At 43.0% G+C, this 27292-nt stretch overlaps 1 long non-coding RNA gene across 1 annotated transcript in view; it reads left to right on the forward strand.

Annotated features, from left to right (window-relative positions):
• Nucleotides 1-1290: 1290 nt before the first annotated feature.
• Nucleotides 1291-27292, forward strand: part of LOC310759090 — a 52453-nt gene continuing 26451 nt past the window's right edge. The window contains exons 1-2 of the long non-coding RNA XR_014546207.1: nucleotides 1291-1767; nucleotides 27138-27259. This is a non-coding gene — a long non-coding RNA (uncharacterized lncRNA). The remainder of the gene's footprint in view (nucleotides 1768-27137; nucleotides 27260-27292) is intronic.

Below are 27292 nucleotides of genomic sequence, written 5' to 3' on the forward strand. Positions count from 1 at the left end.
AGTATTCAGACTGTGGGGGGAGGGGGATATTATTTTTATTGTAAACTTTCCTTGTGATCCTTGGACGAAGGGTAGTACAGAAATTTAATAAATAATAAAAAATGCATAATTGTATTCAGGTAAAAAATTCAGCGTCTTGATCCACAGAGCCTAATCTGCTCATGCCCTGCCTAAATCTGTTGTAGGGGTTCGCCCTCAAACCTCCAGAGCACATTTGGGGAGGGGTCATTGGGAAAGCTAGTTGGGAACTAGCTTTGGGAACAGCCCCCAGATTCATTTTACAAGCAAGCCCCCCCCTTTTACGCACATTCAGTATGCGCATGGCTTTGTATACATGCATTGCGCTGAACCTGGAAGTGACCCAAAAATGTTACAAAAAGAGGCAGAATGGGGCAGGGCAGGGTGGAGGTGGAATGGGGTGTTTGAAGGCTTTTTTTATTGGTGTTTCAAATATACACAATTTCACTAACGTATGCAGTGACTCGGAACATTTAACATGGGGGTTGCCTGTATGTTTGGCAAGCAGTCAGCATGCAAGTTCAGTACAGTCTACGTATTAGTAGTGGAGGACCTCTGCCCTGCGAGTTTTCCCAGTTTGCTGAGTGGCCAGATCCAGGAGGTAAGGTGTAAAGAAGAGGCACGAATGCATACAGACTGGCAACTGGAAGCCCTGGTTGAGTGCCCTTCCCTCCTGGTGAAGCTGCTTACTGACTAGCTCAAATCCGTGCAATGAATTCCATGAGCGGATAGGATTTTAATTCCAAATTATGGATGTACATCACCATTTCAGCTGAAGTTCGGGAAACAACATTCCCTGGCCCTCTGAGTGTGTCTCTGCAGCACTGAAACTGGAAACGGAAGAATCAAATTAATTTGAACAATCTGTTCTTGTCTCTTCATCTGTTATGGCTAATGCTGAAGGTAATTTAGGCAGGGATCATTCAAATAAGGCAAGCGCTTGTTAGTTTTTGTTTCAATCGGAGTGGCACTCTTGTCTCTCCTCAAAGGGGAGAAGGTGGTGATTTATAGGGAAATGGAGATGTGCACGTGGGAGGGGCTGCTTTCTGTCACACGTTTTCTGACTCATCGGGCTTAGGGCTGTATAGGTGGGAGGCATACAGATTCCCTTTCTAGACTTGAGCTCATAAGTGTACGTCTGCCTGGCTCTGGCATGGAGCCGGTGTATTTATTATTGCTCTCTGCACTTCCTCCTGGAAATGACTCTTATTTTTAACTTTGGCAAGCCTGACTCTCTACCTCCGGAAGCAGATATGTGGGTTGTCGAGTGCCACTGGACAGATGTCAGCGTCTATTGTTATTCCACTCTAGCTGCCCCTGGGATGAGATTAGGGGCCATTTGTGGATATCCTTCAGAGGAAGTTGCTGGCTTAATGTCTGGATTCAAGGGAAAACTGGATAGGGCCAGGCATCAATAAAATAACTCAGTTGTCTTCAGTCTTTGTTCATTGAAACAGAACTGGCAGGGTTCTTCACCATATGGTGTCTTCCCCCAGTTCTTCCACTGGCCTGTAATTGTCTTTCCAAGTAGCTTCTGCTGTTCTGTATTCTGGTTCATTTGACAATCTCTCTCCAGCACTTTTCCAACTCAAGTCTACAATTCACCAATCTGGGCCAAGTTCATTTAGGGAAGAAAACTAGTAAAATGCCTGGCTCTTTAAACTTGGCATTTTACACTTACAGATGGAGGACTTCCTGCAGACTGCATCTGGCTTGATACTCTTATTGCTGGAGTGAGGCCTACGTGCAGTAAGTATTCCTTGGCATTCTTTCTTGCTCGTTGGAAATGTCTTTGTGTCAGTGCAAGAAAGTGTTCAGAGTCTTGGTTTTGATCAGAAACAAAGCCTGGGTTTAGAAATGCCTTGCCACCGGGAGTGGCCGGAAATGGTGATTCTTTTCAGGTTGTTGTGGAAGTCCTGCAGAGGGATGACTCAATGCCTTTCAGTAGTCAGCAAATCCTTTCCCAGTTCTGGCACCAGACTTCAGGAGCAGCCAAACTCAATGAGTAAAAAGAAGGCAGAGCCGTTGCCATGAAAACTAAGTTCGCCTCAAAAGCTGTCTTGGGTATTGTAGTGTGAAAGGCAAGAGGAAAGATGGGAAACTGAAGGTCATAAATCAATAAGGAAGAGGATAACCATCTACCAAGACCAGGGGCTGCAGAGGATATCAATTCAGAAGCTTTGAGCGCATCTATAGAGCTGGCCTGGACATTAGGACCATAGAAGGCTGCTTTATCAGACTTAGCTCTGTATTATTTACAATGATAGGTAGTAATACTCGAAGGTTTCATACAGCTGTTATGAGTTTTTTTGGGGGTGGAAATGCATAGGCTGTATGCCTGAGCTCCCTTCTAATTCCCGGATCCAGCAAACATTCAATTCCTGGAATAGCCAGGCTAGCTTCTGGTTCAGGTTATGGCCCTCTAAGTATGGGCTATTAAGGCAACAAAGGAAGTGGCTCTGTGCCAGACAGCAATTGGGTTGGTCCCGCTCCCTCAATTCGCTGGTAGTTTAAAAAGGCCAGTGCCGAGAGCTGAGGTGTGTGTTTTAGAAGATAGAAGCAAGGCTGCTGACTGGGCAGCTGGGAGACAGAAGCATGCCTAATTTTTGCTGGAATCCAAGGCTGTGGCTATGGGAGAAGCAAGACCCTGTTGGAGTGCTCATTCTGTGAAGCCCTTGCATCATAGGCTCAGGTTGTATATATGTGCAAACAAACCATATTTCCTAAATACACCACAGTCTCCGCTGTCCCTTATTCAAAGGAAACTGAACCCTGAATAAGCACCTGGAACCCCTGGAATCTCACACCGCTCAGAAGCTGGGTTGGCATGCAACACAGGGGTCTCTTTGAGCCTTACTTGGATATGCCATTGTTTGAACCAGGGGCCTTCTGTATGCAAAGCAGATGCTCTGCCACTGAGCTATGGTCCTTCCTCTAACATTGGGATGCCATGCAACTTAGTCTTCATTATGATGTATGGAAGTGAGAGCTGGACCATAAAGAAGGCTGATCGCCAAAGAATTGATGCTTTTGAATTATGGTGCTGGAGGAGACTCTTGACAGTCCCATGGACTGCAAGAAGATCAAACCTATCCATTCTTAAGGAAATCAGCCCTGAGTGCAGTGGCGTAGCGTGGGTTGTCAGCACCCGGGGCAAGGCAAGTAATTTGCGCGCCCTAACCCATGGATTTGCGCCCCCTAGCCCTAACCCCCAGATGTTGTACCCGGTGTGACCGGCCCCCCCTGCACCCCCCACGCTACGCCACTGCCTGAGTGCTCACTGGAAGGACAGATCGTGAAGCTGAGGCTCCAATACTTTGGCCACCACATGAGAAGAGAAGACTCCCTAAAAAAGACCCTGATGCTGGGAAAGATGGAGGGCACAAGGAGAAGGGGATGACAGAGGACAAGATGGTTGGACAGTGTTCTTGAAGCTACCAGCATGAGTTTGACCAAATTGCGGGAGGCAGTGGAAGACAGGAGTGCCTGGCGTGCTCTGGTCCATGGGGTCTCGAAGAGTCGGACACGACTAAATGACTAAACAACAACAACAACAACAACAACAACAACAACAACAACAACAACAACAACAGTGCTTTCCCCTCTGCAGGCATTCCTTATTTTTCTCTTCCTGCCAATGCTGCCATCATCCCGGAGTATAGTTTTCTTTGCTTCACCCACCACCCTTCCTTTGAAAAAGCACAATGAACCATGAATATTTTCAAGAATGGAAGTGGATCAAGGTCAATCGGATGCCATCTTACTTCTGACCATAAACACGAAGTAATGATGCAGTGGGGTTTTCATGCTTTATTATAAATTCTATATTAAAATATTTTTGGATTCATATACTTTTGGTTGTTGTTGTTTGAAAAACCAGATGCCGACATTCTTTCGTTACAATGCAGAAGTGATCACCATCATGTGACACAACTGAAGTAGTCATCCGCCAGCTGTACTGTGTGTGCTGTTCCTAAATTAGCACAAAATGTTGAATTTGCAGCATTTAATGTGCGATGATTGTATTTCCTAGAGACATGTGACGGTGAAAGGACATGCTGCAAAAAGACGCCAGCAGTCTGGAATTACAGTAAAAGCCACAGTCCAGTATCTGCAGAGTGCAGAGCATGACCTGGGCAACAGGGAACCAAAACCTCAATTAGTTGTATTGGGGAGTCCAAATTGAGCAATGCTTTAAAAATCAACAGGATCTTAAAACGAATCCCACACGTAACCTAGCAGCGAGCAAGAAAAACCCTTAGATGCAGCAAATAAGTTGTTTGAGAACCTTCAGATTGCATTAAAGCCAGGACAGCTGGATCCTCTGCCACTTTCCGTCTGCACAGGAAGGTATTTGAGCAATCTGGTAAATGCTTCTGCCTGTTTCTTTTGCTATCTTTAAATAAATATTGCCTCAGCAACCTTTTTACCTACCAGTTTAATAGTCACAGAGGGCCAATTTGCACAACTACTTTCCTCACTTCCTTTTTGGGTCCAGATTCCATTTTACTGGCAGCTTGTCTAAGACAGTGGTCATCTGAGGGCACAGAATGCAATTTGGCTTGCTGTCACTAGTAAATTCTTCCAAATGTCAGTTGAGTGATGGTTTTATGCACGTGAGCGCCATCTACAGGCTAAAGATGGGGACAATCCCTATCCATGTCGCCTGGATTAGCATTTAGAAAAAATTGTAACTAACTAGCAACTAAGGAAGAAAATCTTGTTTCTCACTTTAGAAGTTGTGTAAGAAAGATTCAAATCACAAAACCATAGTGGGTCAATATTCAAGATCCAAGATTCAAATAATTGTTTGGGCATCAAGATTAAGCAACAGCAGGGCTGTTTTGTGTGTGTGTGTTTACCTTATTGGAGGGTCTTAGTTAGTGCTGGTATACAGTGCATAGTACTGGGGGAAATGCTGAAAAGAGTAACCAAGATGATTAAGAGGTTGGGACATCTTCTCTGCAAGGATTGTTGTGGGCATCCGTCTGTCTTGGGAGACAATGGAGGAGTGCACCGTTAGGGATGAAGTCAAACTGTTGCAAGGTTGTAGCGCCTGCTGTGGCTGTAGAGACTGATAGGGGAGAGACATGTTTTGTTGCAGTTGGGGCAAATGAAGGCTTCTTCTCTCTCTCTTCAATGAAAGGTTAAAGCATTTAAAGAAAAGACTTTTTAGAAAGAAAGATGAGTAAGAAGGGATGTGATAGATGTTTAAAAGTTTGTGCATGGTGTGGTGTGGAGAAAAATAGATAATCTTCTCCCTCTCTTATAATATTAGACCTTAGGGTGACCCAATGAAATTTAGTAGCACTGGATTTGAAGAAAAATACGTATTCACAGGTCCACATAATTAACTTTCTGAATTTGCTGCCACAAGCAAAGATGATCTTGAAAGGGGATTAGAGAAATTAGAGAAATTGATGGAGGAGAGGTGTATCAGTGGCTATTGGTGATGATAGCTGATTGGTTCAGAGTCCATAGGCCTCTGAATACCAGTTGCTGGGAGGCAAACAGCAAGGAAGGAGGCTGCCTTCCTGCTTTAATTATGGGCTCTATACAATTCTTGGTCCAAGACTGCAAGTAAATCAGGGTGGCCAATGTTGGAAAGAGGATGATGGACTTGATGGGCATCTGCATTGATCCAGCAGAGCTCTTCTAATAGTCTGTTTATTCTTGCATAGTGACAGCACACAGAGCACCTGTCTTGGCTTGCCAATTGCAGCGTCTATAGTCAAGGTATGCAAAAGTTAGGGAGTACAGCAGTGGGTTCTAGCAAACTGAGGCTGTATTGCATTGGTAGAACATCTGCTTTTCATGCAGAAGTTTCAATATGCATTATCTCCAGGCAGAGATACACAAGTTCAAAACATCTGTAGAGTACCGGGGCTAGATCTAGAAGTGCTTCAGAAAAATGCGTTGTAATCTTTATAATGAGAAATCGCATTGGCAAAAACGGAACTCCACAGCGCTGTCTGGTATCACATATAAAACGCATATAAAGCACTTTTTCTTTACCAATCTAGCTGAGTCCTGGGTTAGGGAAGTCTGCTGTGCAGCATCCTACACCATACAGCTTTCTACGGTATCACAGTTGCATACAGCAATACTAGCCATTCTGGCTCAATATCTAGAAGGCCTTGGAATAGGTAGGTTTTCTGTAGCCCTCAGAACGTCTTGCCCATTCCCTGCTTCCTTGCCTCTTCCAAGTCTGCATAAAAGCTTTACATTGCCATTACACTGCATCCAGTAATGATGACGCATGTTGGGATGTTTCACTGGCATGGTAATTCTATTATCTGACCCGGCACATTTATTTCCCACTATAAAGGCTCAATTTTCAGGTCACAAGACCTCATGCTTACTATAAAGTGATGCGTTTATAGCAGCATATGAAGTGATATATGTGCAGTTGAAGCTCCATACCCAGATTTATTAAGACACATTAATTTTTTCTGTAAGAGCATGGAATATGGTCATAAAGGTCGTGTTCCACATCTTTCTCTTTCTCTGTGCTCTATACCCCCTGGTGATGCAGGATTGGGGAGAAAAGGGCATAAGACACAGCAATAAATCCTTAAAAGTGTGTGTGTGTGTGTGTGTGTGTGTGTGCATGTGCATGTAGAAGAGCTAATATATTATATTGTTTTTAAATCAATTTAAAATTGATTGAACTTCAGCTACAATTCAAAGATCCTCTATGCGAACAAATGAAATGCTGAAAAGTTCCATATTTAATGCTACAAAAATTTCACTTAAATGTGTTTGGCAGACTTTTGCTCTGTACAGGAAAAAAATACATTAGAATTTGAGCACTGTTTGCTTTTAATCTTTCGGCTGAACTGCTTCAGTGACATGGCCAGAAATCACTATCTTGTTTTAAACACAAAGAACTGAAATTGACAGTGATCACGACATCTATGTCTCCCCCTACTTACCTGTATTTTCTCAACTAGACTCCGGGAAAAACATTCAAATCCAAGGGAGAGAGAAAAGGGAAAATACTTCTCACTGATCTGCACTGTAAAAAAAATCCCTGTTGAATATGTGAGGTGCATTAGGTATATGAAGCTTCCATTGATGAAGAAGTTCTGAAAACAGTGTAAGGGTTTCTTGAATCCCACACCCTGTAAAGACAAATTCTGCCCTTGCAAAGGGTCAGATAATAGAATTACCATGCCAGTGTAACATCTTATTGTGTTTGGTTAAAATAAAACATACATTTGAGCTCTCCCAAAAAATATATCCTCGATCTAAGAAAAAGTGTGACTTGTAGATACAGTGGTAGCTCAGTTTTTGAATGTAATCTGTTCTGGAAGACCGTCAGAGTTCCGAAAACTCAGTACGGAAGCCATGTGGCATGTTCGACTTCTGAGGCGAGTTCAACAACTGAAGCATCTACTTCTGGGCATTCAAAAACCTCAATGTTCATCAACCAAGGTACCACTGTATATAAATATAATGAGATAAAAAATGATTGACATATCAAGTTTCTCATTTCATGGGTGGAGGAAGAATGTATAGTTAATTCTACATTGCTGATGTGGTACTGTGATGTACAATGATTTTGCATTTGATGACCTTTAGTGAAATTATCATTATGAACAAAACATAACTGACCAATTTCTACATAGTAGATAAGCTTAATTCCATAAAAAATTATTCAAAGGAAAAAAATGTAGACCATGTATTTTATTGAAAATGCTGATATTACAGTACTTGACATGCACTGAACGTTAACAGTATGCTTGGCAGTAGTACACAGAGCAGTGAAGTGACAAATTCTCTGCCCCAGGGAGTCTGCAAATCACAAAATAAGAAATGGCACACATTCAACAAGGGTGTTGTTGAAATTAGGCAACAAGACTTCAAGCTCCAAGCAGACAGGTATAATATGAACTGTTTCATGGGCCACACTGGCAAACTTTTCATCATCCATCTCAGCTGTTTCATATTGGGCTCTATTTTGCTAGCTGTCTAGTTCATTTCAAGGCCTGCTGTAGCCTAAAATCTGCTCATTCTTAGAGCATGGGGCTCTAAGTGCATCAGTGCAACTAAGCCAGATTGCAAGCTAATGCAAAATAGATGAATGCACATCATGAGTACATGCTTGTGAAGGAATGGACCTGCACAATCAGTTATACTGCACAATACTTATTCTGACCTTCCTTCAAGAAAGAAATTAAAGTTCTGTTAATGTACAACACGTTTGAAATGTACTTAATCAGGCTTTTTGCCATGCCAGAGTTGAATTCCTAAGTTTCAGGCCTGAATGAATTCACTTTTTATATCTCTGTTGATTCAGCTAATGGGTCAACTATTGAAGGAGAGTTTGGGGCTTAACTCCTGGGGGAGGGTACCTGATTGGGCCAAATCAATGGTCTAAGTTCATATCAAGTGCGAATTAGGTAGGGTCTCATTAAAATGTGAACCAAATGGAATTTCCCTTCCCTACAGGATATGTACGGTATGTGGAGGGGCTGTTAGTAAGGAAAAAATGGCACCATCTTGTCAGTTCTTGGAACTTTCTTAGAGATCCTCCTCCTACTTTGAGAATCACAAACCAATCCTGAACTCCAGAGTATATTTCTGCGCTATTTGATCAGCATGAAATAATGTCCACTTTGCCCACTAACCTGCAACTAAACGGGAAACTGTCTTTGAAAAAAAGAGGGGAATTTGGAATTGACAGAATTATAGGCCCCTGTGTGGTTCTTTAGTCAGTTGTTCTGTGTTAAACCTTTTATGATTCTTCTAAAAAATAAACTGCACACATTTATAGTGCCATGCTCTGGTGAATACTTTTGTCAGAGTTTAAAGTACATAAAGTGATGTTTGGGATCAAGTTACCCTTGTGAGAGTACCGTGATCAAGTAACCCATGTGAGAGTGTTGTGAAGTGTGAGTTTCTATGAGGTGAGACACATTGATAACAGCAAGGGACTTTATTGAACTAACAGAACTGAAGAACAGGGGTAAAGCAACTGCTTATGTGTTTTTTGAAAGCCTGGGCCACTCTCTCTCTCAACGTGATTGGCTGTCTAAACTCCCAAGCTGCGAATCATAACTCAGGGCTTAAGAGCCAATGCCAGTAGCCCAAACCATGAAATGTTCTGTGATTGGATATCATGTATCAAATCAGAACACAGGGGCTCAGAATCTTTAGTCCACACTCAAGCTCAGGCAAACACAGACCACTGAAAACATAACAAAGTGACTAATTATTGTCGACCCCCATGACATTCTCTCTGTATGTAGGGAGTGGGTGGCACTGTCACTGAGCCTCTTGGGCTTGCCAATCGGAAGGTCGGCAGCTCGAGTCCACGTGATGGGGTGAGCTCCCATTGCTCTGTCCCAGTGACACTCTTTCCCATTTCTTTTTTCAGCTCCATATGCTTTTCAAGGCTCAGATTATTTCCACTGAATCCAGCTTTTACACAGAACCCTTGGAAAAGCAAACTAAGTATGTGTGTACAGTGGTACCTCTGGTTAAGAACTTAATTCGTTCTGGAGGTCCGTTCTTAACCTGAAACTGCTCTTAAACTGAGGTACCACTTTAACTAATAGGGCCTCCTGCTGCCACACCGCCGCACCGTGATTTCTGTTCTCATCCTGAGGTAAAGTTCTTAACCCAAGGTACTACTTCCAGGTTAGCGGAGTCTGTAACCTGAAGTGTCTGTAACCCAAGGTGTCTGTAACCTGAGGTACCACTGTTTTTTCTTTCTGTCACTCATGGAGGGAAGACTGATTGGAGCGGGGAGAAATGCACAGAATGGGTAGTGCTCACAGCACTTGCTAAGCAATCCAAATGTGTCCATGGACTTAAAAAGGTTGGCAACCATAAATGAAAAAAGACAAGCCTATGTCCAAAGCAGATCACAATCTGAATTCCAAAAGGGATGTAGAATATGACAAGGGTTGCAGATGGATAGATGTCAGCTAGTTAGATGTACTAGCCTTCCTTTTGTTTGACGTCAAGGAATATGTTATAGTCCAGCGTAAGCAATGTTTGTATAATGTGTTTGTAAGACAGCTCATGCTAAATACCGTTTTTTAAAGTCCCTAACATGCATATCAATTAAGTGTTTGGGAATTGTTCCCCCTGCAAAACAAATATATCTATAAAATTTGATATTTATTTAAGGTCTAATTTCTGAATTCAGCTTCTGGTAGGAAAGAAGCTTGATTTCCTTTGTTTCCCCCCAATTATTCTTAGACTGAAACTTCCCAAGTGTATAATTGCAACTGAGTCTTTGATGCATTGCAAAGTGACAGCCATTGAGGCTTATTATGGGCTAGAATTAGCCATAGGTCTCATTGTTTCAGTTTAAAAGTAACATTTTAAATGGAAAGTCCCAACTATTCATTTAATGTAGATCTAATATGACAGATATTTGTTCATTAATGAAAAATACCCACCACTACATACCAAAACATATTATTATGAATGTGTGGAGAGGTTAGGCTGAATGCCCGTAGCCACTTCTAATTCCTGGATCTGGCACAGATTCAGTTGCTGGAATAAGTGGGCCATCCTGATAATGGCCTGCTAAACATGGGTCAATAAGGGAACAAAAGAAGTGGCTTAGTGGGAGAGAACAAATGGGTGGGCCTCCCTCCCTCCCTCAACTGTCTGCTAGTTAGAAAGACAAAAGGCCAGAGGGGAGAGTTGAGTGATGTGATCTAGAAGCTGGATGCAAAAGTTCATGCTGTGAACTCCTCCTACATAGGATCAGGTTGTATATATATGTAAATAAACCTTAAATCATAAAGACACCACAGTCACCACTGTGCCTCATTTCCAAAACTAAACACGTATCCTGGGTAAGAACTTGGAACCCCTGGAATTTTGCACTGCTCGGAGATTGGGGCGGGGTGCAACAATATTAATGTTTTAGTTCACAGAGATAGATCTACAGTCGTACCTTGGTTGATGAATGCCTTGCGACTCAAATGTTTTGGCTCCTGAACGCCAAAAATCTGGAAGTGGGTGTTCCAGTTTGTGAATGTTCTTTGTAACCTGAATGTCCGACACGGCTTCCACACCTTCCGGTTGGCTGCAGGAGCTTCCTGCAGCCAATCGGAAGCCATGTCTTGGTTTCCGAACGCTTTGGGAGTCGAACGAACTTCCGGAACAGGTTCCGTTCAACTTCCGAGGTACCACTGTAGTTGATTGACCAACTCTCCATTCAAAATTGGCATTAGTAAAAACTGGTAATTGAAAACACACTTAAGGTTACATCCGAGGGAGGAATTCAGCATGGCGCTATGGCAATTGCTCCATCAGTGCAAGCATTTCTGCTTGCCAGATAAAATGATCCCCCTTCTCCGGGTGTGTGTGTGTGTGTGTGATGATTAATCACATTCAGGACCATGGAACATAGCAAGGTATGTGTGTGTTAAGCCTTCCTCTCATCTATGCCAAGGTCCCAATTAAAACTGCTCCTGAATTTGCTCTTTGCCCTGGGAGAGAAACTGCCTCTTACCCCAAGGTCAGATTCCATCCCAGAACAAATAGTTTCAGGAGCAGGGGCAGCAATTTTCAAAAGGGCTGCGGCAGATAATAATTTAATAATTTTATTATTTATATCCCTTCCAACTCCCTTTTCTCCATGCTGTGGTCCTGATCCTGACTGCCCCTCCCCTCTGTGTCTGCTATTTCCTCTTTTTAAAAGTGACATGTAAAATTGAATCATGCTCCTGTCATCCAGCTTGACCCTTGGTCTACTCTAAGAAAGGTAAAGGTAAAGGACCCCTGACAGTTAAGTCCAGTCGCAGATGACTCTGGGGTTGTGGTGCTCATCTTGCTTTACAGGCCGAGGGAGCTAGCGTTTGTCCGCAGACAGTTTTTCCAGGTCATGTGGCCAGCATGACTAAGCCGCTTCTGGCGCAATGGAACACCGAAACCAGAGCAGCGCATGGAAATGGCGTTTACCTTCCTGCCAGAGTGGTACCTATTTATCTACTTACACTTTTGGGCGTGCTTTCGGACTGCTAGTTTGGCAGGAGCTGGGACCGAGCAATGGGAGCTCACCCCAGTGGCGTAGCGTGGGTTGTCAGCACCCGGGGCAAGGCAAGTAATTTGCGCCCCCTAACCCGTGGATTTGCGCCCCCTAACCCGTGGATTTGTGCCCCCTAACCCTAACCCCCAGATGTTGCACCCGGTGCGGCCGGCCCCCCCTGCACCCCCCACGCTACGCCACTGGCTCACCCCGTCATGGGGATTTGAACCGCTGACCTTCTGATTGGCAAGCCCAAGAGGCTCAGTGGTTTAGACCACAGTGCCACCCTTGGTCTACTCTAATGGAAGCTAAAGAGGAATTGGGGAGTGAAATTAGGGGACGTTTTTGAGCTTGGGTCCAGCTTAACTGGCATAGCCATTATCTTAGACCATTATCTTTCCTTGCACCTGAGAAGGGCTTGATTAAGGGAAGCATTGTGTGCTGTGATTAACAATGGCCTTGCGTTTCGTTCTACAGCGCCATTGTTCCCTTCTAACCCTCGAAACCGGCGAGGAAGGAAGAGAGCCAGGGGAATTGTGCAGTTTCATGCTTCCTGTCAAACATCCCTTGCTGGCCTCCTTTCCCAACTTATGCTGAGGCATCTGCTGCAAAGGGATGAGTGCCCTGCTCTGTCTCAGCAGATCAGTGAATGCCCCAGCAGTTTCCTGCCCTTGTATTCAACTTTCCGTCCTGCCTACTTACTACCCAAGTTCTAAGTCAATGCTGGGGATGCACAATGAATCTGATTTGATGACATGGCCATTCTCTTGTGTTCTGTGAGCCGCCAGACAAGTGTTTCGCATGATCTTGCCTCAAGGGCTGCAATGCACTCTTGTTGTACCGTCTAGTAGGCCTGTATTATTATAGCTTTTTTTATCATGTTTATTTCACTTTTCATTCACATCTCCTCCAATCTTTTTGATTGTTAGCCTCTGGGCAGATTTCAGTTCTCTAGCCAAAGATGCAGCTTTACATTGAATTAATGGGTGTCTCTCTGCCAGTTAAGAAGTTAACAAAATAAAGGAGTAGGTGTCACTCTTTTGCTTATGGTGGGGAATTGACGACATGCTGAACCAAGCGCAACCACACTCCCCGAATCTTAACCAACCTGATTGCACCGTCGACACTGTTATTTCGACAGCCCTGCTCTCCCGGCATCTGGCATAATTGGAAGCAGCAGCCAGCAGGTATCAAATGTCAGTATGAATTGTCTCCTGCTGCGTGAGCACCGACTATGAAATTGATTTGCTGTCTCCCCCCCCCCTTTTTTTTGCACAGTTTCGTAATGGCAGTAATGCAAAAAGTCCAGCCTGGGCAAATTTACTATGGGGTAGATGTGGTTAAAAATACTTGCATGGTAATAAATTAGAGGCCAACCCCCTGCACTCAACATGTTGTCATAATGAAATTGTCATAAACAAAAGTGGTGTTAGGATTTCTGAACATGACACATCCTTTTTGCTCACTAATAAATTGCACCAATGAACCTCCAAACAAGTCCGGATTAATCAGTACACTACATATGCTGTGTATCACAGGTGTTCTGCAAAATCCATTGAGGAATTGAGAGCTGAATGGTGAAAGAGAGTCTCCCTGCTCCTCTCATGAAAGAAAGAAAGAAAGAAAGAAAGAAAGAAAGAAAGAAAGAAAGAAAGAAGGCTGTGTTGTGTTTCAGAGAACTGGGAAATGAAGGAAATAATGAGTCTAGAAACAGTCCCAAAGAGACATTATTATTATTATTTATTTATGTTGTATACCGCCTTTCATCCAAAAATCTCAGGATAAAAACACAAAATAAAAACACAAAACAAGAGCAAGAACAAGAACAAACCAACAATCCCCTCCTCCCACAAACACATTTCAAAGAATATAGGATCTCAATCGGCCCAAGGCCTGGTGAAAGAGAAATGTTTTCACCTTGCGCCGAAAGATATGTAATGAAGACACCAGATGAACCACCCTGGGGAGAGCATTCTACAAACAGCCAAGGTAGAAGGCACTCCTAGCCACTGAGTTAACTTGTGCATCTGGCAACACTGATGGAACAAGGATCAACCCATTTACATACCTGTTCCTTCAGAGGGAGCGCAACCCCATTCAGGATGGGCCAACCTCAAAGTTTGTGGATTTGAGAGCCACCGTCCACAGCTGCACCTGTTTTGGAATTCTGGTGTTTACAGGAGTTTTTCCAGCTGTAGGCCTGGGGGAAAAGGTTACCTGACAGAATACCTCCCCACTGCACAGTCCATTCACCATAGGTTCCAACTCCCTGTGGCCCTGGGTGCCCGAGCACCCACAAAGTTCCCTATGAAGGAGCCGGGCATCCACAAATTTCGGTGTCAGGGTCATGCACGCTACATGGCACCCACAGTTGTGGGGCTTAGTTGGCACTCCTGCCATTCACTAAGATCTTCAGAGGAGGCTCACAACGACTTAGATTAGGGCTTTAGATGTGTTGATGAACCAGGTCCACAGTATAAAACCATGTTGTCCCCCAGGACATCATTCTCCAAATCTCTCAGAGTTCAGCAAAAAAGAAAAAAGAAGAAAAAAGAAAAAAGAACAACAATCCAATCTTTTTTGCTACCTCTGAAGTGTTACAAATTATCAGATTTCCAGTGCAACCCAACACAGAAAGCCAGATACAGTCAAACCTCAGTTGTCCATTCGGCTTCCGAAATGTTCGACAACCGAGGCGCAGCTTCCAATTGGCTGCAGGAGTTTCCTGCACTCAAGCGGAAGCTGCGTCGGATGTTCAGCTTCCAAAAAATGTTTGAAAACTGGAACACTTACTTCTGGGTTTTCGGTGTTCAAGAACTGAAATGTTCCAAAATGGAGGTATTTGGGAGCTGAGGTTTGACTGTAGTAGGGTTTGTTCTTCAGTAAATGAGTACCATATCGAAACCTTATTGTCTGCAGCTGCAGCTGCTTCCGTGGGTCTGAGATTGCCATGAGTGGGGCAGGAGGAATCCATATTGCAACCTTAGCTACTAACACAAGGGGAGCCTGTTTGGCCTATTATGTATATATAATGTATGATGGGATATCTAATGTATCCCATCATGCCCTCATGTATTGCTTTGCAACTGATTGTTGGAGCAGAAACACAATTAAACTCTGGCAGCAAGACCCCGCTGAACACACCAGATGTTCTCATCACTTTTCTCCACTGTTCTCATTTTCTAAACTGAGAGGAAATTCAATTATCAGTGCTCACTCTCACTTTTCTGAGGCATTTTATAGCTGTTCCTGTGGAATTTGATTTGTTTCTATTTGAAGGTGATTTTTTTATTTTTTAAAAAAATTCACATCATTCAAAATATAACAACGCACATTTGTAAAGTTTCCACATGAACCAAAATAATGTGTTTTATACAAGAGAAGATATTGGTTTCTGTCTCTTGGAATATAAATTGGACTAATGTGTAAAAGAGTTTGCATAAACTATGACTCCGAGTTCATGTTATGTCACAGAAATCGGTGTTTTAGAAAGAATGGGGATTCCCATAGTTCTCTGGCTATCTTACAGGTCTGTGCACTAGAATGTATCCCTCACTTCTTGCCCTTATGTAAGGTCTGTGTCCTGGCCATCGCTGTCAGACAAAGAATTCAAACTCCCACCTGTGTTTCTGCAAAATGCTTTAATGCGTAAATCAGAGCAGCACCTAGGGAAGGCTCAGGTTACAAGGTGCAGCAGGTACATCATAGGTATAAACACATGGCTAAGCACAAGTTAAGACATTGATCCAATGAGCTGCATCTCCTCACCTTCACCTTCCATTTGAAGAGCAGGGTGGGCACAGCTCTCAGCATGGCATGCAGCCAGAGTCCTGGGACTGGGCAAACAAATAGACACTCCTTGGTGTGGGCTAGTTCTGTGAGGTTTGCCCATTCTAACTTTGGAATCTCCATATCTTTGGAAACAGAGGTGGTGTCAGTGCCAGCCCAACACCTGTTTTACTCAGTCACATGCCCAGAAGAACAAGGCTCCTCAGTGACAGGAGAAGGCACTGATGCCCTCTCCACAGCAGGAGTTAGGGGTGAGTCTTTTCTGCAGTAGCTCCCCCAAATTTAAGAAATAATAATTCCCCAGTTAAAACTGATTCTGGACCAGAGTTGGTTAGCCACGCAGACCCCTGCATGGCCAGTCCCAGGCCCAGATTATTGCAATGCACTGTATATGGAGCTGCCCTTAAGGTTGGTTCCAAAGCTACAGCTGGTGCAGAATAGAGTAAGCAGGTTGCTAAGTGGAACATCCTCTTGTACATATAGGACACCTGTGCTGAAAGAGCTGCACTGGCTGCCAAGTAGCCAAAATGTTTATGGTTTTTTTTGCTGACATTTAATGCCCCAAACATTTAGGCACAAGGTTATCTCCCCACCATACAGACCTGCCCATCCATTAAGATATTCAGAAGATATTCTATTCGTTGTATTGTAGCCTGTGGAAGTTCATCTCACAAAAACTTGGAACAGGGCCTTTTGTGTGGTGGCACCTTGTCTGTGGAATGATCTCCCCTTTGAGATATGACTTCTTGCTCTAGTGCCAGGGTTCCCAAACTGATCTGTGGACCACCAGTAATCCGCAAGCTTTGTTCAGGTGGCCCGCAACATGCCTATTGAAATACAATTTTAAAAAATATCACACCACTTCTAGCACAGAACATTACAATTGCTACAGCAGGCAATTTTCAAGTGGTCCATAGGGGAGGGAAGTTAGGGAACCATTGCTCTACGTGTCTTTTGGTTGCACTGTTTGCTCTTCAAGTATTGGGACAATCGAAGAGCGAGGTCCTCCAGCCCTTTTCCTCCTTGTCCTCCTCCTCTGTAATGGTTTAAGGTATCCAGATCTTTTCTAAAGGGATTTATTTTAGAAATGTTTGTTATTACCAAATGATGAAAAAAGTCCCACAGCAGAAGTACAATAAGCAGCTAGGGTGAAATTTATAAAGCAATGAAAGAAAAACAAATTTAAAAGCTCAAAATGTAATAATCCAGCAACAGCAAAAAGCAAGCAAGCAAACAAACAAACCCTGTACGATATTTTATAACCCATTTAACTTCAGTCACATCTTAATACACTTTTATTATTTGTTTCACTGGGTTCTGATTCCGGTCAGACTCGTTATGCTGCAGCTCTTTGTGAAGTAGGACTGTCAAATAAGCGGCTGGTTTTATAGCCTGTCCCCACTGCTACACCAGATATTAATTCAGTAGGTGGTTACTTGCTGGTTCAGACCAACATCACAAAACTGACTGTCAGTGCCGCTGCTCTGGGGACCTTACAGGGGAATTCACATAAGCAAATGCTTTGATGAGAATAAGGGATGAGTGGGTCTGTGCTGGAATTAAATATGGAACAGAGCTGTTGTGTAGGAGTTTCATCACATACCCAGCAAGCAACTCAGCCTGTATTTATTGTGCCGCTGAAGAACTCAAGCAGTATGATACGTGTAGGCCAAACTGTATTTATCAGTTCTGCTCTTATTCCACCCATCCTTCAGTAAATTAATGCTCATGTTATTCTCATACCAACCCTGCAAGCTAGATTAGGCTGAAAATGAATGAGTGGTCTAAGGTCCTCTTGACCCACAGTAAGCTTTATTGTGGCTGAGGAGGATTTCAACACAGGTCTCTCTAGTTTGTGTCCAATTCTTTGTCCAGCATATTTGGATTCAGAGGTACAAGGAGACCAATTGCCCACACAGCCAGTACAGGCTACCCTGACAGGCAAAGGTTATATAAAGCATAGGCGGGCAACCTGTGGCCCTCCATATTGTGTTAGACTTCAACTCCCATCATCCCTGACCTTTTGTCATGCTGGCTGGATCTGATGGGAGTTGGTCTTCAATGATATATGGAGGGCCACAGATTGCCTGCCCTGTTCTAGAAGATCAAACAGGCTCCAGAGGCAGGGTGGTCTGTACTAGGATAGGGTCTGATTCTATATGAGACAGTTAGTTGTTGACATCTTAACCTATGTTCTGCTTTGTTCCTGTGTGGAACAAATCTGCACATAAAAACGGTCAACTCCCCTGCCTTAGCTGAGGAATACTTATAAGGTATACTAAGGGCTGTTCTTAATTTTTAAAAATTCCTTTTAACAGTGTGAAGTGCTTGGAGCAGCTTCAGATCACAGCACCTCCACCATGCCAGGTAAAAAAAATGCTTTTAAAAATGATGCAGGAAGTGACCATACATTACTTCCTGTGTAATTCTATGAACAAAGGACCATTGCATGTATAACAAAATGTTGCCCCATGTTGTACAGTTGGTGGCAGCCATTTGTTGTATGTTCAGTGGCCCTACACAGGAGTGGCATGTGGTCACTTCCTGCACCATTTAAAAAACATGTTTACTATTCTGTTTACTGTTGCAAGAAGCTTCACATCTATAAATACAGGAGGGGGAATACAGAACAGCCCTCAGTGCATCCTGTAATTCAACGAGCTCTCCAAAAGATCTGAGGACTAACGTCACTTCCATGCCATATATTTAATGTACCCTTATACCTCATGCCATAGAAAAGAAGAATTGGAAACTACTGGGAACTGTAGTTTGTTAAGGGTGTTGAGACTTGTAGGTTTATGGTGTTGTCAGTACCCTTAATAAAGTAGAGTTTCCAGGATTTTTGATGGAAAGCCATGACTGTTAAAGTGACACAAGAGTGCATTAAATGTATGGTGTGGATGTAACCTAAATCTCAGATCTGCAGTCACCATAAAATCTGGCCTGGATTACAATTGTCTGCCATCCTTAGCTAGCTGTATTGGTACTTTTTGAGAGCCTCTCACTTGGGATGCCAAAGACTTTATTCATTTTCCCTGTCCCTGAGTGATGTCCCCTCCCTTTCACTGGAACATTTTACTAGCAGAAACTAAGTAGGTCTCACTCTCTGGAGATTTCAGTTCTATTTTAGCATACAGTATGTGGTATTTTAATGGATAGTTTAATCAGCTGGTGTTATTGGATTGCTATTTAATGTTTCGTTGCTCGTTCTAAACCTTTTAATTCATTTATCAGATTTATATCCCACTTCCCGTCCTGAAGGCTCTGAGTGGCTTAGTTAAATATTTAAAATTGTGTGTTTCTTTTTTTAAAAAAGGAAAAACAACAACCAAGAAATGGAATCTCCCTGAATATTTCTGGACACCCCCCTCCCTAAATAGCCAATGCCAGTTGAGGCAGTTGTGTCACATATTCTCAACTGAGAGGAATGTTGTGTAACCTTCCAGTAGCTCTTAGCCCTCTGACCACTGACAGAAGCCAGCCTGTCTTTCCCCCTCATTTATAGAGCCACAGGGCAGGTGGAATTCTGACAGAATGCTATCTGAATCCTCCCTCAGTGGGAGGCTGAGAAAGCTCACAGCAGCTATTGCTCCTCTGACCAGGCCTGCCTGAATTTTACCTGGCTCTAAGGATGAAATGGAAAGCATGCCCTAAACAGCTGGAGACCAGGATAACCTGCTGGTCTGTTCCTCTATGAACCCTTACAATAATGTTCGGAGCAGCCTCCACCTTCTGAGGTGTGGTAGGTGGCAGGCAACAAAGAATCAGTCTTGTGAAGCCTGGCCTCTTGACTATCCATCCTCCATCCATTCCCCAGCCCCCCTGTCTGCCATTCTTCAGAACAATACAGGACTTGTGAGGACTTCTTCATTTCACAGAATGGACTTGGATCCCATAGAGGCTTCTCCTAACAGAACCAGATGGCAGCTTTCACTGATTCCCCCATCTGTCCTCTGTGTCACTTTCCACTTAAGGAAATAAGAAGAGCTTGCTGGATCGGGCCAATGAACCTTGTTGCCCCCTGTGGCTTCCAGCAACTCGTATTCAGAATCATGGCTGCCTCCAGCTGCGGAGGCAGAACATAGTAACCATCATGTGTAGTAGCTTTCGATCGCCCTCTCCTCCATGAACTTGTCTAATCCTCTTTTAAAGCTAGCCAGGTTGTTCCCACACTGTTCGTTAGGGTCCCCCAACATTCCAGAGCAGATTCTTGTTAGGGGTGTGTGGGTGGCTGCAGGGGAAAGCGTGGATCAGCAAAAATTGCCGGCTCCCTTCCACGAATGGGAGCTTCTTCTGACCCCAACACCCTTTTGCAAATGGAGAGGCAATGTTGGATCAACCCACTGTCTCCCCCCGCAGCCTTCAACGCCGTTTGTTGCAGCAGCTGAATCCAAATGATAACATGTCAGGTCTTTCTACTGCAGAAACGTCTGTGGCTTTATGCATTTTTATGATTCTTAGTCACCTTATGAGTCAGTATGATGATGAGATAGGGCATTAATATTTAACGCACAAAGCATTATTATAGGATGCCACCTCTCATTTCCCTCTAGCCTATCCTTGTCTCCGCTTCTGTAACCACAGATTTCTCTTCCGGGAGGGAGATGGAAGACACTTCCTCCAGCTGCCCCATCCTATGACCCTGGCAGGGTTTTCTTTCCTTCACTTTTTGGGGCAGCCGGTTAGAAATCTAAATAGAATAAACATGTTCTCTCCATGGACCTGTTCCCAGAGCGCAACTGGCATTACTTTCAGAATCTCTCGCTTCCATTATTCCGTATCCCTTCAAACCTATCTGGGTAATAATTCCACAAGCAACAAATTGGATCAAATTCACTATTTAAATCTATCATGGCAAGTAGAATAATTTCTAACAACAGCCCTGGAGAATCTTAATGCCTCTTGCCCTAATTCTCTCGGATGACCACTCAACTGTTGTTCCTCTCTTCCCATTGCAAGATTTGTGGAGAAGAATAGCCCTTCCTCACTTGCACTGCCTCGCCCTCTTAGATCCTTAAAGGCAGGCTGTCAAGGGGATTAGCCTTAATGAAAGTTGCACAGCTGAATACGCATCTGTGCTTCTTGCTGAAAGCTTACCCCTCAGCCATTGTTTCTCTAGCTGTGCAATTTCTCCAAGTGCAAGGGGAGATTTCACACACACACACCTTCGCTCCTTCCAGATTCTTAGTTCTCCGGGGCACATTGGCAGCACTTGTGCTTCATTTCAGATTCCCCTTGTAAGCATTTGATTCCTGGTGACATAAATATGACACATACAGATGCAGAAGCTCTTGACCTTTTTCTTTGTGTCTGTGACCGGAGCGTGCAGTACAAAGAGCTTACTGCTGAACTCCATGCAGCTGCCTTACCAAAAAACCATGCAAAGGGAGCTTTATTTGCCCTGCTTCCCGTCTAGGATTGCCTTGGAACCGCCCCACAGCATTCCTCAGCAGGCTGTGGTCTATGATATCACCATTCAGGCTTCTGAAAGATCCCAGCCTGTTTGGACATGGCATCCACGGAACGGGACTATATTTCAACGTGATGTTCGTGGTGTTTGTTACTCCAAATAAATCGCTTTCATAATCTGAGCCAGTATATTTGGGTTTAGTTCCAGGATTTATTTCTCAGCTCTGGATTTATGAACTGCTCAAAGCCATCCTTGAGCATGTGCAGAGCGCCTTTCGGTTAAGTGCAACAAGGTGCAGCAATGTCTGAATTATAGCATCTTCCAGAATAGAAATTAACTGCTGCTTCATAATAATCTGGCATCTGGTGTATTAGAGCAGCTTCTGTGATTTAGAGCCCCTGTGGATCCTGCTGCCTGAGGTGGTCACTTCACCTTGCCTCATGGGTGGGCTGGCCCTGCCTCAGTGCTCCAAGTGGGATGGAGGAGAGCTGTGGGGCGGTTTTTCTTTAGATTACACCAGATTTGAAAACAAGGGAGATGGTTTTGGGTCTTTTTAAAACAAAGCGAGGCAACATTGAACTCCGTTCTGTCCCACTTTCAGCACTAAGTGTACCATGCAGATGGGTTGACAGGAACACCAACCAGTTTTGTAGCACCTTACAGACTATTATGGCATTATGTTTCATAAGCTGCATTTTCTAGCATTTTAATACAATTTTAGGAATGCAACCTCAAAGACTTGACAGTGCACTAGACTGGATTTTCCAAAGATCCACAGTAGTCCTCCTTAGCACCTGTCTTCTAATTCCCTATTTAGAGATGCTAATGAATTAGCCTGCAGAAGAGAAGACTGAGTGGCAATAGGATGGCTAGGTTCAAATATCTTAAGGGCTGTCACATGGAAGATGGAGTAAGCTTGTTTTCTGCTGCTCCAGAGTGTAAGGCTCCAACCAATGGATTCAAACTGCAAGAAAGGAGATTCTAACTTAATGTTGGGACTAACTTTCTGATGGCGAGAACTGCTCAACAGTGGAACAGACTACGTCAGAAGGTGATGGACACTCATTCATTTGAGTTTTTTAATGGAGGTTGGATGGTAATATGTCTGGGATTCTTTAGTTTTGATTTCTGCATTGCAAGGAGTTGGACTAGATGTCCCTTGGGGTCCCTTCCAACACTACAGTTCTATGGTTCTATGCATTTCTTCCAGGCTATGCTCAAAGAAGAAACTTGGTGCCTAGTAAAAAACCAGTCATGAATGAGGTGAGACCATCTTGGCTGTGAGTCTGGAAGTCCTGCTCCATGCCTTGCAGGCCTTTTCCCCATGTGGCCTGCAAAAATGGGGATCTGGACTGACTCCATCTACAAAACCTGAGGCTGCTGAACAGACTCTTGGGCTGGAATGTTGTTTGCTGTTGTTGCTGTACGTTTTTTGTCTCTTTATTTTAGATCTTCTTGTGATTTATGTGGAAATGTTTCAGTTTGGCTGTGTATTGTTTCAATGTTTTATTTATTGTTTATGACTACCTTTTGTTAAAAGGGACGCGGGTGGCGCTGTGGTATAAACCACAGAGCCTAGGACTTGCTGATCAGAAGGTCGGCGGTTCGAATCCCTGCGACGGGGTGAGCTCCTGTTGCTCGGTCCCAGCTCCTTCCAACCTAGCAGTTCGAAAGCATGTCAAAGTGCAAGTAGATAAATAGGTAGCACTCCGGCGGAAAGGTAAGCAGCGTTTCCGTGCACTGCTCTGGTTCGCCAGAAGCGACTTAGTCATGCTGGCCACATGACCCGGAAGCTGTACGCTGGCTCCCTTGGCCAATAAAGTGAGATGAGCGCCGCAACCCCAGAGTCGGCCACGACTGGACCTAATGGTCAGCGGTCCCTTTACCTTAACCTTTTACATTTTGTTATGCTGTAGTTATGCATTATTTCATGCTGAAAGCCACCTTGAGCATGGTTTGAACTGTGCAAAGGCAGCATACAAATGAAATTATGTATGTATGTATGTATGTATGTATGTATGTATGTATGTACAAGTACTGGAATTATTCTGTCTTGGAATAGAAACTGATCTGGCAAAGGGTTCTTGGTTTCTCTTTCCCTTCTCTCTCATTCAGCCTCCACCAAATCCCACACACCCTTTCCTTTCCTGATCTTTTCTTGAGTCTCATGTTGCATAGGGAAATTATCTGTTTTGGGGTGTTCCATTTCTGAGGTGTTGCAAGGTTAGCAGGGGAAAGCGATCTCATATCTGTTCACTGTATTGAGAAACATGATGCCTACCTGGACATCTTCATAATCACACTCCCACTGCTGTTGTGGCAGTGGTTAGCTGGTTATATGTAAAAAAGGTATTCAAAAATTGTTTGGTGTAATTTTAGATGATATGATGTCCCAGTTTAAAATGCAGAAGGGAGCCAGCATCATGTGACAAAGCAGCTGCCTTCAGACCACAATTTGGGAACCTCTGTTTCAGGGGATTGGCAAGTAGTGCTGGAAACTTTGAGGTCAGTGGCTGAAATCTACACAGTGGTGTCATCAGATGTTGGTCTGCAAATTTTGCTAATCATTAGATGTCTCTGTCCCCTTGCGCCTGAAGAGTTTGTTGTCTGGGACTGTATTCTTTTTTAAAAAAGTTTTTATTTGATTTTACAAATTCATTCACATTCATAATCACAAATAATAAAAATTACACAAGATTCTTCTGAATCTTGAGACTTCCCTCCTCCCCTCCATGGGTTCTTCAGGTAGCTTTTTAAACTGCATATTATAAGTCCATCTAATTTACAATCCTCCATTGTATCCAAGGTCAATATATCATTGCAAGAGTTATTTAAAACCTGCCAAAGAGTTCAAGTGTTTACTATGATCTTTCAGATATGATATACAGTAAATTTATGCCATTCTTTACTGAAGTTTTGATCCTCCTGATTTCTGATTTTCCCGGTAAATCTTGCCATCTCTGCGTAGTCCAATAATTTCATCTGCCAATCCACCCTTGCAGGTATCTTGTTATCTTTCCAGTTCTGGGCAAGGAGCATCCTTGCAGCTGTTGTAGTATACATAAGCAGTCTTTTCAATTCCTTCCAGACTGAAAAGTCTGGGACTGTATTCAGATGAACAAATGCAAACTGCATTAGATGCTTTTGCGTGGGTGGGTGTGGGTGTGTTCAGGAGCCACACAACTTACCTTCTGTGCTATTTACATGTGCATTCCATATACAAGCATATTCCCTACTTTTTCATCACAAACAGTAAAAGACATGGGAGTCCTGCTCCAGATGAAGCATTTCTGTGTCTTAGATATCAGAAAGGGGCCTTCTTTTTAATCTACAGTTTGTGGCCTCTATCCTTTATTCTACCCGTACAAGGCATTTTGTACAATGTTCCTTTCTGTTCTGAGTCATATAATCAAACCCACTTTTAATCTGCTGTTTCCGCATTTCACCCCCTGTGGCTAGGGAATCTGAACACAATTCTCCATCCTACCCATACTTTTGGTTCCAAGCTAATCTACAGCATATTCCAGTTTTTGGAATGCTTATATATACTTTATATATACAGTGGAACCTTGGTTTTTGAGCGTCTTAGAAGCCAAACTATTCAGAACCTGAAGGCTGAAAACCCGGAAGTGAATGCTTCTGCTTTCAAATGCGCCTCGGAAGTCAAACAGCTTCCGAGGTGGGTTTCTCCATTTTCTCAATGGAATTTGCCAACCGCCCATTGCATCTCGGTCGTCAAACATTTCAGAAGTCGAACGGTCTTCCAGAACAGATTACGTTTGACAGCCAAGGTTCCATTGTATATACAAATGAGAGCGAGTGAGTGAGAGAGAGAGAGTGCAGTATGTGTACACTTTGGAGAAATGAAAACTTATTTAGGGCAATTTGACTACAAAAATCACTAAGTTAATTTTGTGTAGCTGTGTTAGATATGTCAATGGCAATTGCTTAGTAAACTGACTATGGGAAATTAAACTATTGACTGTGGAGGGATGGCCCCACGTATTTCTGCTTTGCCTCATTTTCTAAAGTTCTCACATTGGCTTTGCAAAGATCTACTACTCACAGATCCTTGTCACCTTCTGTCTTTCCCAGGACTTGTAGAGCAGGCAGCCAGGCATTGCCTTCCGTGTATGTTCTACTTATCTTCAGCATGCAGCAGTCATGCTTCTGCCTGATGAAGATGGCAAAAAATACTTCAGCTAGTGGGTTCTTTTTCTGTTCCCTGCTTAAGTATCTATCTTGTCAAATGGGACACTATCAGAAGAAATAAACCAGACAAAAACCAAACAGGTGAATTTTCACTTTAATTCAGAAAAAATACTGAACTCTTCCTTTTTTAAATTCATCATGACTGAAATATTTTAGCTTTGAACTCTTCTTCCTTCCAAACCAAACTTTAGTAGTTCTGATTTAGGGATCTCTATTCAGTTTCCAAGAGCAGATTTAGGTAAGGGCAAGAATTTTTTTGCACCCCTTTAAAAAAGAATACATATTGGAATACATATTGAACTATTCCACTTTGGAAGGGTTTTTGTTTTTTTAATGCTTTCATCTCATCAGATCTTTGGTTTCTGCTTCTTCCCAGGACCTTTTGAATTCCTGCTGTCTGGAAGCACAACCCATTATGAAATCACACAGCCTTCATTCTGGTAGCCTTTCCCAAAAGGTATTGGCTCCAAGACACTTTCCTCTTTGAAGCATGAAAATATTTAAAGAATGACTTCAGCGGACATTTTTAAATGAAAGAGCTTGCTGAGAATCCATGCAACCATGGAAGACCATAATTACAACAGCAGATTTCAGACCAGTCAATTTTAACAATCAAGGGTCCACAAATGCAATTATTGGCAGGAGCCAGGTGTTTCTAAGAACATCCTCAAACTGTGCTCAATGCATATTCATATATATATATATATATATATATATATATATATATATATGCATGTTTCTGGTTTTTTTCTAGTATTTGTTTGCTTGGATAAAGGATGTCTCCATCTGGTTATTTTTGATAGCCTGATTATATTTATAGCTCAAAGGAACTTCACTTTTGAAAGTCGGATGACTTTACAATTTGCATGAATTAGAACTTGAAAAACCATCCATCAATGATGACAATATCAAGTGATGATTTCCAGCATGTGAAACAGCTATTGCTGTTAGTGATGAACAAATCGGTTTCATCCCATTTCTGAATCAATCTGCACGAAAATTCAAAAAAATGCATTGTCTCACAAAATATGCATTCAGATATGTATCTTATCTTAATATATACATTCATAACCTATTTCATTCTAAAATACACATTTTAAATAACATTTTGGTACATTTTTTGAGTTGAGATCTGTTCACCACAACATTCAAAGAATGAAATCCAAAGCGTAATTATGATCTGATCCACACATTATTCCAGGAGCTATAGATCAAGTCAGTTTGCATCAGAGTTGACTTTTATTGAATTCTTCAAGCTTCCCTATTGCTAGTCAACAGATGAAATGTCATGACTGATGGTCACCGTTTATCATCACTTCTCATTGCATAGTGATTCTCCCATGATAGACACATTTAATGAATCAGTATCATTGGCTGGGGTTATATACAATCACCACTGCATTGTCCTCTCAGAAGAATATTCAGGAGAACCTGAATAGGCCCCAAAGAGGTGAACACCACCTCTCTTGTCCTGAAAACCCACCTGTGTTTGCAAGCTGTCTTGGTTCTCACTCATGCAGAAGACTTTATTCCACAATCTGCTAGTGTCCAAATGTAAGTCTGGTCACAGGTTACTAAGTCAAAAAGTATGGCGGAGCTCCAGAGTATATGGCTATGCAGAAGCTAAGATGTTGACTCAAGATCTCTCTCTCTCTCTCTCTCTCTCTCTCTCTCTCTCTCTCTGCCATACCTGCTGGGACCAGACACCAGCAATGACTGTTCACCCTATACACCCCCACACACCCCTTTTGAAGAGCAGAGTGGGCACCTTCATTCATGTGACTGATGTCCTGAGGCTCAGATCTTGGCAAGCAAGCAGCCTGCCAAGTAGGGTGAGTGTGTGGAGGAGGCAGCCTGTGCTGGTG

Source organism: Podarcis filfolensis (genome assembly GCF_964270895.1).
Source record: "Podarcis filfolensis genome assembly, chromosome: 3".
Lineage (NCBI taxonomy): Eukaryota > Metazoa > Chordata > Lepidosauria > Squamata > Lacertidae > Podarcis > Podarcis filfolensis.